This window comes from Pan paniscus, chromosome 23 (genome assembly GCF_029289425.2).
Source record: "Pan paniscus chromosome 23, NHGRI_mPanPan1-v2.0_pri, whole genome shotgun sequence".
Taxonomy (NCBI): Eukaryota; Metazoa; Chordata; class Mammalia; order Primates; family Hominidae; genus Pan; species Pan paniscus.
In genome coordinates, this window is record NC_085927.1 from 29,833,989 (window position 1) to 29,857,691 (window position 23,703).

A 23,703-nucleotide genomic window follows, 5' to 3' on the forward strand; every position below is an offset into this window, starting at 1 on the left:
GGTGAGAGTGAGCTCAATTAGACCCCTGCCTTATAACAAGGACAGAGGAATTTCTGTATCCCAGGGTTTCTTGCCTTGGTGTACCAAAAAATTGGATCACACGTGGGCTTGGAGAATGAGTGCAAGGTTTTATTGAGTGGAAGTAGCTCTCAGCAGATGGGGGAGCCAGAAGGGAGATGGTTTTCCCCTGGAGTCAGGCAACATTCTCGGGATGTCCAGCAGCTTGTCTTCTTCCACCAGTGTGTTCCTCTCGCCACCCAGAGGCTTCTGTCTCTGCCTTGCTAGGGTCTTGGGTTTTTATAGGCATAGGATGGAGGCATGGCAGGCCAGGGTGGTCTTGGGAAATGCAACATTTGGGCAGGAAATGCCTGTCCTCACCTAGGTTCGTGGGGGTGGAGCCCTAGGCAGGGACCACGCCCTTCTCTACGCAGCACTTCCCGTCCCTCCTCTGTATCATTTAAAGGGACCACGCTTTTCCCTTCTCAGCACTTCCTTTCCGTATCAACAGGAGGCCAGGGACCGGCTGGACCCCTAGGAGCCAGGTCCTACGGATAGGTGAGCCGGCCCCCCAGGGCAAACACCTCCACTGGGCAGACCTGACTGCCCAGAGCTGGATTCTTTACTTGTAAAAGGGGCCATGAGTGACACAGGCTCGGCCTGCTGTGCCTTGAGGAAAGGAGAGGCTAAAAATTCTGCCTTCTCTCCTAAAGCCAGCCAGGCTCTTTATGGTGGGGGAAGGAAGGATTTGTTTATTTGCAGTCTTCTGAAATAAAAGTTCTCTATCCTCCCTCCTGGCTGGAGTTGGGAGGGCCCCATGGGTGGGCTCTGAGATGTGGCACACGGTACCCAGGGCAGGGCTGGGAAGGGTGGGGTGCAGGGGCCTCCCTGGCTGCAGGGCCCACCCACCAGGTGCCTGGGCTTGCTGCACTGAGCAGGCATGGGCTCTGGCCCCCCTCACTGTCCCTTCCAGGCCCAGCCTGTGTTCAGGGCCCAGGACAGGGTCTGGCCAGCAGGCCCCAGGCCTCCAAGATGTTCTCAGCCTCTGGAGTGAGTGTGATGATGAGCACTCATGGAGCTTCCTGTATGCTGGGCCCTGGGCTTCTGAGAGGGCCACCGGGTGGCGACTGAGTCACGAGGTGGAGGGCCAGTCCCAGGGACTCCAGGTGACCTCGTGTCAGCACCACACCCTTCTCCCATGGGCAGTCCTGGGCGCCCCTTCCTGGCCTTGGGCCCAGTGGCCTGTGGCCTGACCCTGTCCACTCCTGCTTGGTTGTCCCAGCAGCAGCAGGAGCCCATGCTGGAGAAGGTGTTATGGGGCAGGTGGAGGGCCCGGCTGACTCAGATGATCCCCCAAGTTTCTTTTCAATGAACACTTGTTTAGTGCAGTTTTTCCTCCTCAAATCCCCCTCATGCAGGCAGACACCCTCTTGGCCCAGGGTAATCTGCTGAGCCTTTGCTCAAATATAGCAGCTTTGCTGCTTTCTAAACACAACTAATCCAATTTGGGATTTGGGGATTCGAGGTGGGCAGCACTGGGCCTCAGACGAGGCCCCATCACCCCAGACCCATGCAGGAAGAGCCAGGCAGGGTGGGGCCCTGGGGCCACCTGGTGGGCTCAGGGCCAGGGCATCGCGATGTCCCCATCCTTCACACCACGGGGCTTCCTGGCTGCAGAGTTGGGGACTCAGCTGGGAATGCTGGCCATAGAGGCAGAGAGCCCCCATCCTGCTGGGCCAGCCCTGACCTGGCTTCTCCAGGGTGGCCCAGTGTCCCCTTCTGCCCTTCCCCTGGCTCCCACCGTCCACATCCCTCTATCTGCCCACCCTGGACAACAACCAGCACAGTGCAGTGTGGCCCTGCAGTGACACCACCTGCAGAGAGGTCAGGCCCAGCCTCCCCTGTCTCCTAAAAGGCCAGCAGGTCCCAGGAGCTGGGGGTGGGGCCTGGCTGTGGGGCCTCCATGCCCCAGGGGCCAGGGCAGACCCTCCTTAGCCGGCAACCACTGCAGATTCCTCCCCTGGCCAGCACTCGGGGACCTCCCTGCCCCTGCCCCGTCCCCCTACCTTGCCTGCTGAGACATAGGGCTCCACGGGTCTCTCTCCTGGGGCCGGGCTGACTGTGGCCTGCGAGGGGCAGTCATCGTGTCGGGTTTTCCTGCCAGAGGCAGAAACCGCAAAATTACCTGGAACATACACACCCCAAGTGACAGATTCAATTCAATTCCACAAATATTGACCTCGCGTCTAATCCACTCGTCCTCCAGTGCCAGCTCATTCCTGAGAAGCCCAGCCTGGCAGCCGCAGATCCCATTTAATCCCAGCCCCACAATGTCACCAGCTCACAGCCTGGGAGCTGGGCTCATCCAGGCCCTGGCAGGTGGGGCCAGAGCTGGGCTCTGACCTCTGTACCCACACTTACCACCATGTAAAGTGCTGGGAAGGGGGGTGGGGAGTCAGGGCAAGTTGAGGGTCCAGGCTTGCCCCAGCTCACCAGATGCTCGCCCTGGCTGCCCTGACCTAGCAGCTAATCTCTGCGGGGCACTGCGGCTACATGGTGACTCCAGCACCGGGACATTTATCAGAAATGGAACTGATGGATTAAAGTGGAACCAAGCGAATTGATTTTTCTCCCTGGGCACTGAAATGCTGCGCTTAATCAAGCGATCAACTCCGTGGGCAGGGTGGCTGTGGGGACGGAGGTGGGGGACAAGGGGATGGTGGCCATGGTGGGGACTGAAAGGTGGCTATGGGGACAGATGAGGTGAGCCAGGTGGCCCTGGGGTCGAGCTCCAGCCCAGCCTCTGGCAAAGAGGCCCTGTGTGCAGAAGTCCGGGTGTGATGCCCTCCCCCCACCGATTGTGTGATACCGGCCAGTCCTGTCCCGGCTGAGCCTCGGTGGCCTTGATGTAACCCTGTGGGGTCTGGTGGCAGGGACTGATTCACTCATTTGCTCATTCATTCATGTGTTTGACACACACTGCAGCGAAGGAAAGGTGAGAGCAGCCACAGGCTGGCCAGGGACGATTCAGACTTCAGAATGTAGCGTGCCCGCCCCTCCTCTTGTGAGGTCCAGCCTTGGTGTGTGTGGATTCCCAGGCACCCTCCAGGTCCACCCTCCACTCTGCAGTGCCCCGCCCACCTGTCCACATACTCTGTTCTGTGGTTTGATCGCCATCCTTCTGCTCTGCGGCCAACTGGATGGCCCAAGCGGACTGAGTTGGGCAGGGTGGTCATACCTGTGGAGCCTGTGGCTGTGGTTGGAGGCCCCGTGGGCAGCTGAGGCAGCCTGGGTGGGCATGTCCCACTGGGACTTAAGCCCCTAGGTGGGCTGGCCGAAGTGGCTCCTGAGTGGCTGGGGTGTGCTGTCCTTCCAGCCTGGCTGTGGTGTCTGGGTGGTGTTAGAAGGCACTGAAGGAAGGGCAGGTGAATTCATGCTGGACCTGGTCTCAGTGCCATGGGCCCCAGGAGCCCATGACATCACTGGCCTCATGGACTGTGGGGATTAACCCTGTCACTGGACACCCCCAACACACCCCCTCCAAAAGAAAGGTGTTGGCACAAGTGAAACCCCTTGAGCGATGGCTGGGATTTCAAGCTCCAGACTGGTCCCCACTAGGAAGCTCTGGGTCTGGCTGGTGGAGCAATGTGTACCTGCGCCTCTGCGTCTCCCTGCATCTGGCAGCCCTCCCAACAGGGCTCATGTGGGGTGCAGTGAAGCAGCAAAGCCCCCCACCCCACCCCACCCCAGACTAAACACAGGCTGTAGACCTGGCCCAGGGTGAGACAGGGCCCCTGTGGACCACCTACCCAGGTGGTCTGTGGCAGCCTCTCCCAGCTTTCGGTCCAGGTGGCCCAGGGAGGTGGCAGCCCTGACCCTTCCTGGCGATACCCTGATTGATCATAGTGAAACACTGAGCTGGGAGAGCCAGGGGCACCCAGGGCTGAGCTCCCGGGGCAGCTCCCAGGAGCTGCAAGTGGACCTGGCACTAGGAAGGAGCAGTCCACCGAGCACCTAGGCCAGGGCCCGGGACGGTGCCAGGCACCAGCTGAGGCCCTGCCAGGCCGGCCGCATCTTCACATTCAAGACCCCAAGCCCCAGCCACGGCTCTGAGCTCTGGGTGTCTGCAGCCACGGTTGGCAGGGTGGGCCCCACCTTGCCCTGACTGGGCCACAGACTGGTGTGAAGAGCTCTAAATTTCACTTACTGCCCCAAAGTAGAAGTGGCCTAGGACTGTGTGGTGGCTCCTGGTCTCCAGAACCCCGCCAGGCTCCAGGGCAAGCAGGGAAGTCAGGCTTAGCTGCAGGGCAGCACCTGTCTGCACACCCCTTCCTGCCACGCTCCCTCCAGGGGAGCACCTGTCTGCACACCCCGTCCTGCCACACTCCCTCCAGGGGAGCACCTGTCTGCACACCCCTTCCTGCCATGCTCCCTGCGGGGATGCACCTGTCTGCACACCCCTTCCTGCCACGCTCCCTGCGGGGGTGCACCTGTCTGCACACCCCTTCCTGCCACGCTCCCTGCGGGGGTGCACCTGTCTGCACACCCCTTCCTGCCACGCTCCCTGCGGGGGTGCACCTGTCTGCACACCCCTTCCTGCCACGCTCCCTGAGGGGGTGCACCTGTCTGCACACCCCTTCCTGCCACGCTCCCTGCGGGAGAGCACCTGTCTGCACACCCCTTCCTGCCACGCTCCCTGAGGGGGTGCACCTGTCTGCACACCCCTTCCTGCCACGCTCCCTGCGGGAGAGCACCTGTCTGCACACCCCTTCCTGCCACACTCCCTGTGGGAGAGCACCTGTCTGCACACCCCTTCCTGCCACGCTCCCTGCAGGGACCTCCACCTGTTGTCCATGGTCCAGCTTGCTGGATTGGGCAGCAGCTCCTACACTCAGAGCTCTGCCATCCCCAGCCCCAGGCCAGGCTCTCCCACAGCCCGTTAGGCCCTGACGTCCCCTGACAACCAGGAGTTGGACAGGCCTGGCCCCCAGGCTGCCCCACACTGCCATGAGGACCCCAGCTGGCTGAGTCCCATGTCCAGGCTCACTTCCTCTGTCCCTGCAGCAGTGAGCACCTGGGACCATCATGGTGAGCATCACCCCCCTTGCCCCTTGGCCCACACTCGGGGACCTGGGTTCCCCAGGTGATCAGGGTGGCCTGCAGGGCCTGAGGTGGCCATGCCAGCCAAACTCCCCCTGCCCCACAACTGGGTCACCTCTTCACCCTCCCGCAGCCCTTGGGAACCCAGTGAGCTCCTCCCCCTTGCTGCTTTGTGAGTGCTGGCAGTCCTGGGGTGCTGTCCTGGAGCTCCAAGACCTCCCTTCTGGAAGGCTGGGGCTTCCTGGTGGAAGATCCCGCTCACCTCAGCTGTGGCGTGGGCCTGGGCTTCAGCCTGGGGCAGCCCTCATGGGCAACTGCTTCAGACTGGACCCCATGTGCTGGGGTGGCCAGGGCTGTGCATGGCAGGTTCAGGGCACAGGGTGCAGGCAAGGATGTGAGGGTGTGGGAGGGCTTCAGTGGGAGGCCCTGATGCTGAGCAGACACAGTACGGCCTGGTAAACAAGGCTCGTGTGCTGGGCACTCATCGATCTTGGCCATTCGGGCCTGGCCAACAGCCGGTGGGCTCAGGCCTGGGCGGGGGCTGGGGTGGGAGTGAGCTGCCTCAGGCTGGGCCGTGGGCACTGCAGGTGGCTTGTCCGGACAGCCCTTTCCCTGGATCCCTCATGCCCATGGCTCTAGCTGAAAACACAGCTGCTCTTCTCTACAGGCTCATCCTGGGGTGAGGAGGGTGTGGGAGCTGCCTAGCCCTTCCTTTCCCAAGGGGTTGGGTGCCCCTGGCTGAGGAGGAGACCCTCATGGCTGGAACTTGGTGGTGGTCAGAGCCTCCTGGAAGTTGACCAGCTGAGCTCCAGCAAGTCCATGCCTTCTGGGACACAGCCTGGCCCCGATGAACCCTCAGCTGCCATCATCCTCAAAGTCGCAGCAGGCTGGATGCTGAAGGCACAGGGGGCCGCATGGACTGTGGCTGCAGCTCTCTCATTGTCATGGGGAGGGAATGGCCTGCAGCCCCATCTTGTTCCCTTCTCTTAACAGCCTCTTTCCAAAGATGGCCCGAGCTCCCACCCCCGCCCCCACAGGGCTCTTCCTGCACCTCCCCAGGCATCCTGGGAGGAGAGGTGGGCTGTGGCTGGAATGTGCCGCCCTCTCACCCTCCTGCCAGGACCACTGTGCTGGCTGCCTTGGTGGCCTGGAGGCCTGCAGAGCTGCCCAAGCGGGGGCTCCATGCGCAGCTCCCACTCCATGCTCTGTCCCTGGGGAGGCCCACACAGCACTGCCCCTCTGTCTCATTCCAGGTGCCTGGTCCCCAGCGATCCGCCTTGACCCCAGATGCTCAGACTTGCTAGCCCAGGGCCAGAGGGGCACAGGACGGGGCTTTGGAGAGGGGGCTTCCTAGGCTGGTGCTGGCCCAGCCTGCCCAGCCCTGCCCTGCTCGGCCCCTGCCTGTCTGGGTGCTGGACCTGGCCTGATCCATGAAGCTTCTCCTAGCGAGGTGTTTTCCAGGCCTTTGGAATCTTAGGGATGATTTCGTATGGGGAGGGGCCTTCTCCCCAGCCTGCTGTCTTATTTTTGTGCCGATTCCCCGCAGCCCGAGCTCCTGCCCCCAGCACCTGCCTTTCCAGCCTGTGTCCTGTCTTCCACCAGCGGACTCCAGCCTGGCTCCCACTGCCACGTGGCTGCCTGGTGCATGCTCCACCCCGTGTCCTCCCAGGGTCCCAGTGAGGGCCCAGCCCCGCAGTGCGCAGTCTCTGCAGCCATCGAGTAGGCGGCCAGCTGAGCAGAGGTGCTGGCCGGCTGCCAGCCCAGCACCCGTCCTGCTGAAGTTGCTCCTGGCACGCTTCCGGCCCCAGGCTTCCCTGGGTGGTGGGGCAGACTTTGTGTTGCTGGTGTGCAGGAAGGGCCCACGACCCCCACCCAACATGTGAGAGGGGCATTTGGCAGCCATGGGCAGGACACCACCTTCGACCATCAGCTAGGGGTATGTGCAAAGGGCCTGAGTGAGAAACAAAAGACAAAATGGACCAAATGTGGTTGTGTGGCCGGGTGTGTGAATTGTGTGCAGGTGAGTGTGGAAAGATGTGTGAGCAAAAGCCTGTCAGCATACATGTGTGGGCGTGGGCATGTGGGTGAGCATGCAAGTGTGTGTACATAAGTGAGTGAGCACGTGTGTGTGGACGTGCATGTTATGTGGACCTGCATGTGTGCATATGAGTGTGTGAGTGCATGTTTGATGAGCATGTATGTGTGGGCACACGTGTGTGTGTCAGCGTGTGCTGACTGCCATGGACGTGCACATGGCTGAGTGTGGAAATGTGTGTGTGAGTGTACTGGCAGTCCAGGTTTTACACCCACACGGCTTTGCCTCCCCAGGAATCTGTTTTAATAGCAGAGTGGGCTGGAAGGGCTGGCCAGGCCCTGAGGCAGTTTTCAGGCCAGCAGTCCCTGGCTCCTCATATGCGGTGACAGCCCAGGAGGCTGGGGCCCTCAGAGTGAAGTCTTTGGACATGCCGGGTTGATGGATCCGTCATTACCAGCCTGGGAGCTGGGCATGGGCTCCGGGGCTGGAGGACACCCCTTTCCATCCCTGGCCCTGGCAAGCCCGGCCCTCCTCTCGCCCCGTGATAACCTGCAGCCTCATGGGGAAAGGCACGCGGAGGTGGTGCCGCACCCCCAGCCCTCACCCCTGCTTTGCCAATCCTGGATCCTGGCCTCCGCCCGCCAAAGTCCACCATTGGCCACAGGATGTGGGTGCTGTGCTGTGTCCTTGAAAATCTGAAGATGAGGACAGCTCAGTGGGTGGGGGCGTTTCACACATTCGACACATGCCCTCACGCCTGTGGGTGTGTGGCGGGCTGGTTTACAGTTACGTGAGGATTTCAGACCCAAAGTGCAGAGCCTGCAGCTGAGCAGTGCCCAGGGAGGGCTGGGGAGGAAGGTCCCAGCCAGGAAAGTAGGGTGACTCTCATCAGTGGCTGCGGTGTCCAGCTGGGATGATCAGGGCCGTGCCAGCCTGGTGCGCCTGGGGGACCCACAGCCGAGGTCCTGCATGCACTTGGCTGGCACGTGTGGTTCTGAAGGCCCCTGGGGAGGCCTGGCACATGCAGTGTTTGGGGACCCTCTCTGCTGCCCAGACACTGTCACAGACCCCACACCCAACCTTGCTGTTTTTCCAAGTGAGAGGAGCTGCTTTTTCCAACTCGGATAGCCCCCCTGCACTGTGCAGCTCGCCCACCTCCCTCACAGCTATTCCAGCATCTCTGGGCGGGTGCGGGAAGCCGGATGCAGCCAGTACCGTTGCTGTTTTTGGAAAAGAGAGGTTCAAGGCAGGGAGGGCCCAGCCTATGTTCCAGCAGGGTTGTCTGGCTGGGGGGGTCTGCACCTCGCCCCTGCACCCCCAGGTTCCTGGCTCCCCACCCCCGTGCACGAAGCCCTTCTTGCCTGGCAGGCCTGGGGGCCCCCGGCCGCCATGCGCCCCACTGCGGGTGTGATTTGGCAGCAGCGTTCTCCTCGCCAGCTTGTTTCTCACATAGGGGATGTTTCCATTTTTACAGCAGAAAGAAACCGATTCCAAGCGCCTCAGCCACAGCCGGAGCGCGACGGCCCCCAGGGAGCTGCTGCCACGTCAGGTGCTTTGGGGGTGTGGGCTGCTCTGCCAGCCGTGGTCCTAATTGCTGTCACTCAGGGAGCCAGCTCTAGCCTGGGGCAGGCAGGAGCCATGAGGGGGGTCTTCAGGGCAGGCACTGGTCCCTGGCGGAATCCGAACCTCTGCCTGGTTCTCCTGGCACCCCCTCCCCAGAGACCTGGAGCACCTCCCGACTTTGGGTGGGATGGGCCTGTGGTTCTGGAACAGGAGCTTTGCCTGTGGGACCCTCCCATGGGGGCGGGGTGTCCTCTCTTAGCCCAGGTGGGTTTGAGCCCCACACTGCTCCTTCCACCGCTCAGATTCCCGCCTGCAGGTCCCTGTCACGGGGCTGCTGAGGACCGACCAAGGTGACTGCCCATAGCCCCATGCCAGCATGGGGCACGGCTGCCTGGCGGCTCTGCCGTCACCCCCCGTGCTCTGACTCTGTGCTGTGGATTTGTGTCACCTGCAGACTTGGGTGGCATTGGGCACAGGTGCACGGTGTCCTCTGTCACTTCCCCACCTTGCTTGGGGCTGGTCTCCCAGGATGCTGAACCATTGAAGTGCCTCGAGGACTGTTAGAAAGATTTTCTTAGAAAGAAACATTTGCTACCCAGGGCACAGAACAGCTCCTCGAGGTCTCGTAAACTAGTGTGGACTCGGCCCTGCTCCCGAGACTTGGAGGAAAGGCAGAAAGGGCGGCAAGTCACACGCAAGGCAATTTTCAAAGAAAAGGGCACAACTCATAGGAGGCAGGGGAAGGATTCCATTTCACCTACAGTCATGGCCCCGCGTCTTCAGGGAATAGGTGCTGTCTGGTGCATCACATTATTAGTGCTGGAGGGCATCGCAGTCCTGGGGGAGGTCACTGCCAGCGTGGCAGCCCATAGGAAGTGGGAGGGTGGGATTCAAGGGCAAGGCGGGTGGTGGGTCCTGGCCCCTGATGAGGCAGGTGGATGGTGGACCTGCCTCCACCCTGCCCAGCAGGCTGGCCACCAGGGCGTGTCCACAGACTCCAGACAAGGAGAGAGTAAACTGAGGCATGTGGGGCCCAGGCCCTGGGCGCAAGGCTGGAGGCCTGAGGTGGCATCCCATCAGCTGGGATCAGGATTGCCTCGATCTTTGATTCTTGAGACAGGAGGAGTTTGGCGGTGGCCACAGCAGGATCCCTGAGATCTTATACAGGTGAGGTGGTTGCAGAAGCACCACACGGGGCTGGGGCCTGAGGGTGCAGTGCTGGGTCTAGGTCTCCCTGAGAGTCCACTGACAGCTGTGGAACCAGGCCTCAGGGGAGCTGGGTGCAAATCCCACCCCTCCACAGAGCAGCCGTGTGACCCGAGGCTGTTTTGCCCTCTCTGCCTCAGTTTCTCTCTGGCAGCCGCTCCTCCCTGGGCCCCGACCTGACCCTGCAGGCTCAGGAGGCTGCTCCAGGTCCAGAACCTGGTGCTGCACTGGGTCCAGCCTCCAGGCCTTTGCTAATGTTGTGGTCTCTGCCTGTGATACCTCCTGCGAGAGCTCCTGATCTCCTATGACCCTCCCCTGCCTGGGCAGATGCTCCTCCTGTCACCAAGGGTCCCATTAGCTGGCAGCTACCCTGCCACTTGGTGGACCCAGGTGATGTGGGTGGGCCTCACTCTTCATCCACAAGTGGGTGAGAAAAGGCAGGAAAGGAGGTGAAGCCAAAGATGGCATGCTCCCCCTGCACAGGGTGACTGTATGGGGGGGTCACGGCGGGGGAGGGAGGGGAGGAGAGTGGTCCAGCTGAGGGCCCTGCCAGGGCCCAATGCAATGTCCCATCCTTAGATCCATCTTCAGTCGCATCCCCATGCTAGGGGGAGCAGCATTTCCAAAACGCCTGCCCTGGGGGCTCTCAGAATTCAGGGGCTCCCTTTGAGGTCACACAGGCCCCACTGAGGCCAGACACAGCAAGTCCTTGCTCCTTGGCCTAAGCCTGCAACCCCTGAGCCTCAGTTTCCCGCAGTAAGTGGGACATGATGCCTTTCCACTCCTCTAGGCTTCTGCCCATCCTGTGTCACCGTTCCAGCAGATGAGTAGCTGGTCTGGTGGCCTGAGACCTTGCTTCACTGGGGGACAGGGCTGCCATCCTCGAAGGCCAGGGTCTGGGCCTCTGGGCCTCTGGGCCGGGAGCTCCTCCATCAGCTTGCAGCCCTGGGGGAGGCTTGCAGCCCTGGAGGCCACTCCCTCTAGTGACAGAACCCATACCTCTGGGAACTGCTTCCTCTGCCTGCATGCCCCAAACTTGGACTTGGAGGTTGTAGATGGCCGTGGCAGGGCCCTTGCCTGGCCCCTATCCTCCTGCAGCCTGGCCTAGGCATGGGTGACTTACCCAGTGCCAGCAGGCTGCCTCAGCCCGTGCCCACTAAAAAATTTGTTCCTGGCCGGGCGCAGTGGCTCACGCCTGTGATCCCAGCACTTTGGGAGGCTGAGGCAGGTGGATCGTCTGAGGTCAGGTGTTTGAGACCAGCCTAACCAACATGGTGAAACCCCGTCTCTACTAAAAATACAAAAATTAGCCGGGCGTGGTGGCAGGCCCAGCTGTAATCCCAGCTACTCAGGAAGCTTAGTCAAGAGAATCACTTGAACCTGGGAGGCGGAGGTTGCAGTGAGCCGAGATTGCGCCGCTGCACTCCATCCTGGACAATAGAGCAAGACTCCGTCTCAAAAAAAAAAATTGTTCCCATGATATTCCAAATACAGTCATATACCATAATGACATTTCAGTCAACCATGGGCCGTGTATATAGCGGTGGTTCCATAAGATGAGAATACTGTATTTTTACTATACCTTTTCTATGTTTAGATACACAATACCACTGTGTTACGATCCCCTACAGTGTCCAATAGAGTAACATGCTGCACAGGTGTGTAGCCTAGGAGCAAAAGGCCAAACCAAATAGCCCAGGTGTGTAGTGGGCTCTGCCATCTATGCTTGCTTAAGTTACTCTATGATGTTTGCACAATGACGAAATCACCAAACAATGCATTTCTCAGAACATAGCCCCATCATGTAATGGCATGAGAGGACACGGGCAGAATTCTTGGATGCCCATTTTGGGGACAGCCACCATAGTTTGGACATTAATACATTTGGGCACATGCACATGAGCACACACATGCTCACATGCACATGGATGCACACGTATGCGCGTACCACTCACTCCGGGGCACATGCTCATTCCCGGGTACATACACAGTGGGGCGGGGCAGGAAGGCTGGATGGGGCCCAGGGGAGTCAGGTGCTGTGGTGCGCTGGGGCTCAGGCCCTTCCAGCATTCAAACGGAGAGTCTCCCAAGAAAGCAGGGAGCCCACAGGGCATGGGATTTGGAATCTGAGTCAGGGATTTGAGTCCCATCTTGTGCCCTGGGCATGCTAAGTCTCCCTCCTAGTGCAGTGGGCGCCTGCTGCCCAGGCTGCAGGAGCGTTTGAGGAGGCTTGTCAGCCTATAGGGAACTGCCTGGCGTCCTGCTCAGTGCTGCAGGCTGCATGAGGGGCCAATTGAGGACCCCTAAGCCCAGGAGGGGCAGAGGCCAGGGACCAGATGCCACAAGTATCTGTGGGTGGGCCTGGCTGTGATGAGCAGGACAGGGCTCAGCCAATGCCCAGGGGTAGAGCCCCCGAGGCACTGATGACCACAGTGAGGCCAGCGTCAGGCTCTGGGTCTTGGGTCTTGGTGCTGCTCCAGGAGTTGACCCACATGGCCCCTCAGATGCTGCTCTGTGACTCCAGGCCTGGGTGAAGCCGACCTCTCTGCTTGTCCCCCCACCTCCCTCTAGGTAACTAGGCCCCAAGATGTCACAGCATCAGAAATACAGAGAAAAAAAAGCATAGTTAATACTGCTCCTGCTGGGAAGGCCCACAGCAGGGCGGATGGTAGTGCACCCAGCAGGTGTGACAGCCCAGTCTCCCCATCTGCAGGGGAACCCCATGCCCCCTCAACCCTTACTGCCTGTCACCAGCTGGACCCCGGTCTCTCCTGGCTGCTGTCTCACCTGCCTTCACATGGTTTCTGGTTCTTTCATCTTTTCATTGTAATTTTTGTTTGGAGAAACTTTAAAAGTAAAAGAATGTGGGCCAAAAATATGTTAACCCTTTCCTACCAGACATGCCACACTGGGGGGGCCGTTCCTCCCAGGCTCCTTGGGCCCCCCAGCTGCCCATGACCCCTGGGTGTGCCCAGACAGCAGGGTGGGTGTAGTCCACCCCCACCACGTCCACAGCCCCTGACTCTCGGGTGGGTCTGGGGGCTGCTCGCCCTGGGAGAGAAGCCATCCCCTCCCGGCGGGGCCATCTATCAGGACCTCTCTGACATCAGCATTTTCCTCTGTGGCTCTAGCTTCCTGCCTCCTATCTGTGTCCTCCTGAGAATGTCCCATCTGTCCCATCTTTCCCATTAGCAGCCCTGTCCCTGAGCCCAGTGCAAGGTCCACAGTGGAGAGGCCACTCAGCATTGTAAGTGAATGCTTGTCCTCGTGCCTAGCTCCCCGGGAGCTCTGCCTGGGGCTCCTTCCCGGCTCCGGTGAAGCTGCAGGCAGCATTTCATTGCTTTGACCTGTCCCAGGGCACCTTCCTTCTAGAAGGGCGACTTGAAACCTTTTCATCACAGCACGACATATGCCCGGTCTTGCTTTGGTCATCCAGTTTTATGTGTCCCATTTTATACTCATTTTCTTCCCCTCATGTTTTGTTTTTTTCTTTTAACTAAAACGATCCATTTATTGAGTTAAAAGATTGTATATTCAAGACGTTCACTCAGTATGTGATCCTGCATAGTAAACCTCGGGTGAAACAAAGACAACTATTTTTATATATTTTTAAAAATTTAGTGGCATATAGACTTCTAATATTTTTGGGGGGATATTCTTTTTTTCTTTAATTATGGTAAAATATCCATAATATAAAACTGACCACTCGAATCATTTCTAAGTGAGCAGTTCAGTGGCATTTGGCATACTTACATTGTTGTGCAGCCATCACCCCCATCCATCCACAGAACTTTTTCATCTTCCCAAACTGAAACTCTGTATCCATTAAATAACAAATCCCCACCCTCCCCAGCCCCTGGCAACCACTGTCTACTTTCTGTCTCCATGGATTTGACTACAGTGTGTCTAAGTGGGATCATTCAGCATTTGTCCTTTTGTGACTGGCCTATTTCACCCCTCTGTTTTATACCTTTCTGCTGCGTGGCGCTTTGGCTTTCTATGTTCTGCGGCGGTGGGTGGTAAAGTGGATGTCCTGCTTTTAATTCTGAGGGCTCGCTTCTCAGTTTTCAAAAACACACTTTAATCTCTGATTCTCCAATTATCAAGCATTTGCCATGAAATGATACTTGCTGCTCCCCAGCACTGCAGACTGTGTAAGAGACATCTCAGCCAGCATTTGGATTAAGTCAAGCCCCAGGAATCCGCACCTCCTCCACCTCATCACCCAATAAAAAAGGTAACACCAAGGTATTAGAACATTCACATTAGTTCTATGAGCATGCCCTCTTATGGGCCTGAGAGCACCCAGGCTCTGGTGCAAGCCCCCCACAGCCCAGGGAAGTGTTTCAGGACTGGAGCCCTGCTCAGTGCTGTGGGCTGCACAAGGGGTCAACTGAGGACCCTTAAGCCCAGGAGTGGCAGAGGCTGGGGACCATCCCATGGGCTCCCAGGATGGCCTTGGGGCCACAGGGATTATGGCCAGGCTTGTACTTCCAAAGCCCTTCCAGGGAGGAAGGTGCTCTACTTCCTGCTTTGGCTTAAAAAAGTCCAGGGAAGCACCTGATTGGCCTGGCTCAGGTCACATGACACTCCCTCTGTCCAATCACTGTGGCCAAGAGAATGCGCTATTGTGATTGGCCCAGCCTGGGTCAGAGCCTTCCCCTGCTGCCTGAAGCAGGGTCTGTCTCCAGGAGAGAGGAGTAGGGTTCAGCCATTCCAATGGCGCTGCCGCCTGAAGAGCTGTCAGTCCTACTTTGCAGTTGAGCTGGCTCTGAGAAGAAAGTGCTCTGCCTAGCCCTGTGATTGATCCACAACTTCATGGGGACTCAAACATGGGTTCTTTTATTCCAGGTGGAGAAATTGAGGCCCCAAGCAGGGGCAGACTCACTGGGGTCACATGGTGAGTTGGTGGCATGAATGGGTGCTCCGGTCTACACTGTACCACCTCCTCCAGGAAGCCTTCCTGGCTTGGTCAAGCCAGGCCTGGGGTGGTCACCACCTGATGTCACATCCCCTTGAGACAAAGCCCCCCCCCTCCCCCACCACCAGGCACCTATCCCCAGTGTCCAGGACATAGCTACTGGATTCAGGCAGCTTCTGCAGATGAGCTCCCAGCCCTATGTCCAGGAGGTTTCTGGAATCGACAGCTCTCCATGCCACAATACCCTCCATGGCTATTTAGGGAACACCCAGTGTGTGCCAGGTTCGGCTGGCCTGGGAGAGTGCACAGTGGACACTGGTCACCAGGAGGCACAGGGGGCCAGTCCACACCCTTCCGCAGTCGGGCCTGGGGAATGGGTTGGGTACTGACCTGGAGGAGGGAGGGACAGCAGGAAGGGCTGGCTGGGCCTCAGCTCTCTTGCTTACCTTCCATTCTCTCGATGGTCCTGGCTAGACACATGCTGGCTCGCCCAGGCCCTACTCAAGTTTCAGCACAACGACCCTGCTCTGCCTCCGTCCCCAAGACCCTGGGCTGTGCAACCAGGGCCAGACCTGCTTCTTCAGCCGCACCAGGGCCTGGCTGTGCCTCTGCCTGTCAGTGGCCAAGCCCTGAGCCTGGAGCCATCCAGAGCCGCACGGAACCCACAGCCTGCAGGGTGGGGCTAGACATGGCTCCTCCTGCCCGCCCGTGGGTCGTACACCACCACCTCATTAGAGCCAAAGCAGCATCGATTTTGTGAATGATGAGCATGTGTACGTGTTTTTGGAGCCCTGGTGTGATTTGGCGTGTGCAGCTGATGATTCAGGGGGGTCATGTGCAAACGACACGTCTTATAAATGTGAACCCACCAGAACGCCCCGTTACAGAGATTTACACCGATCCTTAAACATCGTAGATTAATTTTTGGAAAACATCTATAAAATAAGAGATTTATACCTAAAACAATACCCTATGCTGTGACAGGAAGGGATTAGAGTCAATTTATTCCTGTATTAGTCAAAAACTCAATTTCATATATTGTGTGGAAAAATTAAAACCCTTTCTACATTTTATTACAAATTATGCATACTCCATATATGGAGATAAATAATTGATAGCATTACAAATACTTAATCTAGAAAATATTTATTAGGAACAGACAACTCATTTTTCATGTGTTTTGTTGAGAACAATATTGCACACTTTAAAAAATTAATGATGACTCTTTGCAAAAATAAATGTCTGCATCCTAATTCTTTTGTTTAGCATTGTGTCCAAGCCAGGCAGATGCAGCCGGGCAGTGGGCAGGTGGGCATGGAGCCGGGATGTCCACTCCCTGGCCCCTGGCTGTGGATGGGTCAGAGGGCTCATGTGCTGTGGCAGTTGGCCAGGGAAGGTGCATTTGGAGAGTGTCAACATACTGTTTGTCTTCTGCTGTGCAAACTCTCCTCGACTTGTAATTTAAAACTAAAAGTGTTTCCGACTTAATTTCTGAGAAAGCACCAAGTAATGGGATTTGTGGATGGACTTGAAGAGCCAAGAAATCAACACTGACTGCCTCTCGACCTGGAGAATTACGGAGCCCGTGAATTCTCTGGGCCTCAGCTCTGGTCCCAGGCTCTGTGCACAAAGAGAGGTGGGCCTGGTGGGTGGTGCGGAGCTTGGCCTTGTACTTCGTGGCTGGCTCAGCCTGCCCTCCTGGGACAAGTGGCCCTGCCGGGTTCTCTGTGCCTCCTGGCATCTCTCTGAGGGGAGCTCCGAGCCTCTGCCTAGAATACCTGGGCAGCGTGGTCAGACCTGGGGCCCCCTGCACCATCACCCCATTCCAGGCTGGGAAGCTTGAGGACCCAGGCAGGGAAGCTTGAGGACCCAGGCAGGGAAGCTTGAGGACCCAGGCAGGGCCCCAGTGTGCCACAGGGCTTGGCCACTGTGCAACTGCGCTGCAGCTCTGGCCTCTGGCCGGGCCTTGCTTACCGACCTCTGCCCTCTGCCGTGTGTCCTCCACCTTGGCCATGCACAGCGGGGGCTGGGCGGGCACATGGTGGAGGCTGCCAATGGTGCCCTGGCAAATTCTCTTCTCCCTCGTGCCAGCCACTCCAGGGAGCACCAGGGATTGAATAAATAACTGCCACGTTTATTAAAAAATAAATTTGGTGCCTAACGGAAGTGCTGTTTCTATACATAGAAAAAAATGTTTAAAATAAAAACCAAAACAGTTCTCAAAGGCGCTGTGGCATTAATTATTCATTGCTTGCTAATGAAAACATGGCTTTGCAGGCGTGGCCCCCACCTCCCTCCAAATAAGACTAGGGCTCAGGGAAAGCCTGGCCTTAAGGGCAGGGAGCTGGTGACCCCTGAATAAAATGGGGGTGGCTGTGATATCCTCCATGGCTATTTAGGGAGCACCCAGTGTGTGCCAGGCTCGGCTGGCCTGGGGGAGTGCACAGTGGGCACTGGTCACCAGGCAGGCACAGGGGGCAGTCTGCACCCCTCCTTAGTCAGCCTGGGCAATGGCTTGGGGTCTGACCTGGAGGAGGGAGGGAGCAGCAGGAGGGGCTGGCTGGGCAGCAGAGCCACCTCTTGGAGGAAAGAAATGGGGACAGAGGCCACTCTGGCCAGCACCAGAGGACAGTGGCTACATGTCTGGGCACCCAGGCCAGGGGCCTGGCAAACCCCCACAGGGTGGGTGGGTGAGGCCCTGTTCTAAGTCATTTGATGACCCAGCCACCCTCTCAGATGCTGCTGGATCCCAGACAGAGGGAGAGAGGGAGGCTGCAGGCCTTGCCGGAACCTAGGCGTGCCATGCCCCAGCAGCCAGAACCAGCCATGTGGTGGTGCCACACCAGAAAGGGCCGGCCTGCCAGGCAGTCAGGGGCAGATGGGAGCAACTTGGGAAACAGCAGCAGGAGCCTCCACTCCCTCTGCCTCCACCTCTCCAGCAGACTATATGGCACACCCTGCCCAGCTGTGTGCAGCAGGGAAATTTGTGCCAGGCCTCGGGCACCTGAGCCCACACTGGGCATCGCTGTCCTGTCACTGATCCTGGGCGCTGATAGGAACTGTGAACAAAGCTCAGTCCAGGGCCCTGTGGACTGAGCTCCCCATCCTCAGGGCCCGGGAGCCCCTCCTCCTGCAGTCACCTGGGGCAGCCCTATCTCTGTGGGGAGGCCTGGAGCATTTGTTCTTTTGTTCATTCATTCGTTTATTTATCCATAAATGCCCCCGAGCTGGCTGCCTGGTCTCCTGGGGAGAAGGGATGCTGATCCCATCAGTCACCTGCCTGAGCAGGGGGTCTGGGAGGCTGAGAGGAAGCCTCTCTGAGCTGCTGTGGGTGCAGGTGGTATCCAGGGCGACAGCTCCTGGGCGGGAGATCAGCTGTGCCCTGAGGCGGTCAAGTGGAACCCCAGCAGGGGCCTTTGAAGCTCCGCCAGCCCCTGGGGCAGGTCAGGGACGGGGAAGAGGCTGCAGGGGGTGGCAGGAGAGTGAGGCTCCATCTCTGCTGGGTGGCTCCGTCCTGGTTAGCAAGGTCTCTTGCGTCCTGGCCCCTGTGCTGGCTCCTGGGACATGGAGTGGAACCTGCATCCCTGCTGCCCATGTGTGAGGACCCGGGCTGCCAGGGCTCCAGCTGGGCCCCAGGCTTAGGGTTTGTGTGCTGGAGACCCAGCAAAGCTGGACAGAGCCTGGCGGGACCTGGCTCTGCGATGGCCCAGCTTGGTGTACTCAGAAGGCCTGATGGGAGCTAGCCTGGACACCTTGGCCTGATTTAAGCCTGGGAGCCGGTAAGGGGAGGCAGTAGGGCCTGCCGCCGAGCCGCCGCCCCGCTGCCCCCACTTGCCTCTCCCGCTGGTGGGCCTGACCTCGCTGGAAGCATCCCTCAGCCTGGTATGGATTTCCTGTCTTCACCGAGGCCGCAGCGCCAGCCGGGCGCAGGAGCCGAGCGGTGGTCAGGCCCGGGGATGGTTTTTTGTTTGTGGAGGCAGGGGCTGAGGGGACCCAAACCTTCCAGAGCTGGGGGGTTTTCTTCTCACCTGTCACTCCGTGGCTCCCTTTGGTGGCTCTTTGTCTGGCATGGGTGCTGGGCCCACCCTGCGGTGTGGGCAGCTGTCCAGCCTAGAGCCTGCCTCTGACCCTGGTCCTATCCTCAGGGCCCCTTCCAGGGCTGGAGCAACAGGGACACAATTGCTGAGCTCAGCCTGTGTCAGGTGCGCAAGTGACCTCACTTGGGAGACAGTGCAACTGCAGTGGGCCTAGAGAGGGCTCTTCAGCTCCCAGTCACACAGCCAGGCCTGGAGAGGTACACACCCTGGTCCCTGATTCCCCCATCGGCACTGGGTGGACTGAGGAGTGGAGTGGGGACCCTGGGTGGGGGAGAGGAAGGAACTGGGCACAGGGGGAGAGCCAGGGACCAGAGGGCATCATGGAGATGAAAGGACAGGCAAGCCCAGGAGGGCACACACCATGGCACGGCAGGCAGACAGACATAGACATACATGCCCATATGGCAGCATGATCTCTCACACACACATGCTCACATGGGCAGCACACTCACACACACGTGCATATGGACAGCACGCTCACATACGCACACATGGGCAGCACGCTCACACACACACGCACACATAGGCAGCACACACACACGCACACATGGACAGCAGGGTCTCACACACGCACACATGGGCAGCACGCTCACACACACACATGCACACATGTGTAGCACGCTCACACACATGCACACATGGGCAGCATGCTCTCAGACACATGCACACATGAACATGGGCAGCACACACGTACACATAAGCAGCATGCTCACACATGCACACATGGGCAGCACGCTCACACACACTTGCACACATGGGCAGCACACACACATGAGCAACACGCTCACACACACACAACATGGGCAACACACACGTACACATAAGCAGCACACACACATGCACACATGGGCAGCACACACACATGCACACATGGGCAGCACACACACATGCACACATGGGCAGCACACACATGCACACATGGACAGCACACTCACACGTGCACACATGGGCAGCACGCTCACATGCACACATGGGCAGCACACACACATGCACACATGGACAGCATGCTCACACGTGTACACATGGGCAGCACGCTCACACACATGCACACATGGGCAGCATGCTCACACATGCACAGATGGGCAGCACACTCACACATACATGCACACATGGACATCACACACGGACATCACACACATGCACACGTGGACAGCATGCTCATACATGCACAGATGAGCAGCATGCTCACACACTATGAGCAACAAGCTCACACACATGCACACATGAGCAACATACACGCACACAGGCACAACATGGGCAGCACACACATGCACATGAGCAGCATGCACACACATATGCACACATGAGCAGCACGCTCACACATGTAAACAGGCAGCACACACACACAAGCACATAAGAGCAACACACACACATGCACAACATGGGCAGCACACTTGCACACAAGCAGCATGCTCACACATATGAACACATGGGCAGCACGCTGACACACACATGCACACATGAGCAGCATGCTCACACACGCACACATGAGCAGCATGCTCACACATATGCACACATGGGCAGCACTCACACACATGCACACATGGGCAGCATGCTCACACACACACATAGGAGCAGCACGTTCATACACACATGCATACATGAGCAGCACACTCACACACATGCACATGTGTGCACATGGACAGCACACAGATACACATGCACATGTGGGCCACACATACACACACATGCACACATGCATGCACATGGGAAGTATACTCACACACATGCATGCACACATGGGCAGCACATTCACACATGTACATATGTGCATACCTAGGCAGTATGCTCACACACACACTCAGGTGGGCAGCAAACACACGCACACCTGGACAGCATATTTACACATGCATGTGCAGCACACATACACGAGGCAGCATGCTCACAGACACACGTGCACACACACAAGCACACTCAGAACAAGCTGTGGGGCCTGCGGTGAGGACACCAGGCAGGCAAGGCGGCTGCTGCAGAAATAATTAGTCCCTGGTAGACAGGCCTGGCTCACCTTCTCCAAAGCCAAAGGGTGGCTACCAGCCCCCAGCTCTGGGAAAGGGCTCTGAGGCCCCGCCCCCACCTTGCAGTGGTTCCTGGGACCTGCAGGGAGCATCCCAAGCAGGGGCCGTGGGGTGCGGGACTCTGCCATGTGATCCCTGAGGCTGGGCCTGGCCGGACGTGCCTTGGCCCCTGCAAACCGTGCACATCCCCAGGTCCCCCAGCACAGCAGCAGTGCAGGGAGTGGAGACGTGAAGATGGGGAAGAAGGAGGTTGGAGGTGCAGGGCCGCCCTGTGTTCTTGTTGCAGTGGGGGTAGGAGCACTCCAGGTCTGGGTGGGCCCTGTGAGGGTGTTGGGGACCCCAGGCCAGGCCTGGGTCGGATCCATCACTCCCTGGAGGAGGCATCTGAGTCCAGGGATGCCGGACAGGCTGGTCCCAGGTCCCCAGGCTGACTGGGCCTCAGGCATATGGGCATCTGCAGCTGTCTGGGGCCAGGCCCAGGCTGAGGGGCAGCTAGCAGGGTGCAGGAACTCCCAGGCCCTCAGCTTGCAGCGCAGAGAAGGATAACTGCTCTGCTGTTAAAACAATTTATTTTGCTCTTCAAAAAGCTAACAGCTGTTTACAGTCAGCATGTGGGAGCTGCCCCCTGGGTGATGGATTCTGCCAATCCAGCCCTCCCTTGCCTTCCGGCGAGGAGGGGTCATCCCAGGCTTCGGGTCAGGATGGGCAGAGCAGACCACTGGGGGCCAGGCCATGATGTTCCTGGCCACTCCACGTCCCCTCGGCTGCCGTCCTGTGTGCTGCCCTGGGAGAGTGCAAGGAAGGGTGGCCCCCTGAGGCTGATACGAAATGGTACGGTGATGTGAGGGGGTCAGGAGGGAGGACCACTGTGGGAGGCGTGAGGTGCAGTGGAAAGGTCAGGGAGGCCTTGTGAGAAGGCCAGCAGGGAGGGCTGCCCAGGGCCTGGAGAGCGTGCATAGCTGGGGGCAGGGTGGGGGCAGCCGGCAAGGGCAATGCCCAGTGGGTGTGGCGATGCCCTGGGGGATGGGCCCCGATGCCCCTAAACTGGTTCAGCTCTCTAGACCAGACTAGTGTGCTATGTCGGGGCCGAGCAACAGTCCCCCTCAACTGTATGCATATACAGTAGGTGCTCAACAGACACTTGCTGGATTTGACAATAGCCCTGGACGGAGGACTGAGGCCTGGGCTGCACACATTCTGGGCTCCTGCAAGCCCCTGGCAGCCCTGAGCTGGTTTCTGAGTGCAGAGGGAGGAGCTGTCAAGGGTGGAACCCACACATGCCAAAGCCTGGAGGCCAGTGCAGGGGCAGGGCACCTGCTGCCTCGGGACAGCGCTGAGGTTCAAAGCCACCTGCTGGTTCCCACCTGCCTGGCACAGGACCCTGTGTCGGTGGGGGTGGCCAGATAGGGCAGCTCCTTGTCTCCCTGGAACCTGTACCCTCAGAGGTCCAGGATCCCTGGGGGAGGTTCCGGGGCTGGAGAGACGGCCCCTGTGGCAGGGCAGGGACAGATGGGCTGATTCTATCTAGGATGGGGGCACACAAAGACTTCCTGAGGGGTGCTTCAAGGCCACAGCAATCTAGGTGGGACAGGGACATCAGTCAGAGGTGCCCTGTGGAGACCCCCAGGTCCAGCTCCTGGTACTGTGTCTGAGAAGCCAGTTGTTCCCTCGCAGGCCGCCAAGGCACCGCACAGTCCTGGCCTGAGTCGTTGTGGGGTCTTGGGGAGGAGGGTTCTCTGGAAGGACACCGAGCCTGGACTTTGGGGCAAGAGACCCAGAGCCCCTGGATGCTTGCGGCCTCAAGGCCCAACATGCAGCCAAGCAAAAGCTGGGGACACAGGCGGGGGATCCCCTCTGGGGAGGATGCAGAAGCCGAGCCAGGCTGGGCCAAAGCTCCTTACCTGATCTGGTGTCCTCCCGTGCGATGGTATAAGAGCCTCAGGGCACATCTGGTCTCTGTGACACCCCCTGAGACACCCGGGGAATGTTCCCAATGACCACTGTTGGGCCACTGCCCGACCACGTCACGGTTGCCCCTGCCAAGACTCAGGCAAAACCCAGCTGTCCCTGGCGCTGTCTCCCAACAGCCCTGCAGGGCCCGGTGCTGGACCAGGGCCTTGTCTCCAGCCTCTCCCCCATGGGACTCTGGGGCCTTTGGGGGCCCTTGGGGGCCTTCCTGCACCCTCACACCTACTCATCTCTGGACTCAGCCCCAGTGTGAATGCTCACCTCGGGCTGAGCCAACCCCTCCAGCCACGTTCTGCAGCTTGAGGAAGGAATTGCCCTTTGCAGCTGGGATCTGCCCGAGTTTCAGCAGCAGCCTTGAATTGTAATGCCGAGCGGCTGGCGAATAACACAGCACACAGCACTCGAGAGCCCAGGTGAGTCCTAAGTGGGGCTGGGCTATGGGATCTCTGGCTTCTGGGCCCTTCTCAGAACAGACCCTCCAGGCCACTCTCCCCTACATCCCCGGTTGCTGCACTGGGTGCAGGGGTCCAGAGCCAGGTCAGCTGCTGCCCAGGGAGAGGGCCAAGACTGCAGACCCCGCCAAGCCTGGGGCAGCCTTCCTGACAACAGCACCATTTGCTGCTTGGGATCAGCCAGACTGGCTCCCCGCAGATGGGAGGGCTGTGAGGTGAGCACCAGCGAGCCCCTGGAGGTGCCAGAAAATGCCAGTGTGGGCACCAGGGGGCTTCCTTGGGCTGGCATGTCAGGGGAAGCCCACTGGGGCGGCTCAGTGCCCATGATGGAAGCTCAAGTCCCACG

The 23,703-nt window shown here is 58.9% G+C and overlaps 2 long non-coding RNA genes across 3 annotated transcripts; one reads left to right on the plus strand and one right to left on the minus strand.

The window, feature by feature from the left end:
• The first annotated feature begins 368 nt into the window (after window positions 1-368).
• LOC103785326 (uncharacterized) lies at window positions 369-16,987 on the plus strand. 2 transcript variants are annotated; one of them, XR_010111728.1, is made up of 6 exons: window positions 369-555; window positions 8,607-8,681; window positions 13,094-13,148; window positions 14,009-14,138; window positions 14,753-14,801; window positions 15,297-16,987. It is a non-coding gene; the product is annotated as an uncharacterized LOC103785326 (long non-coding RNA). The 2 variants fall into 2 exon arrangements; XR_004669540.3 differs by lacking the exon at window positions 13,094-13,148.
• Window positions 16,988-21,573: 4,586 nt separating this feature from the next.
• LOC117978880 (uncharacterized) lies at window positions 21,574-23,312 on the minus strand. The gene is made up of 3 exons (XR_004669539.3): window positions 23,167-23,312; window positions 22,839-22,905; window positions 21,574-21,721 (listed from the first exon to the last, which is right to left on the minus strand). It is a non-coding gene; the product is annotated as an uncharacterized LOC117978880 (long non-coding RNA).
• Window positions 23,313-23,703: the final 391 nt, after the last annotated feature.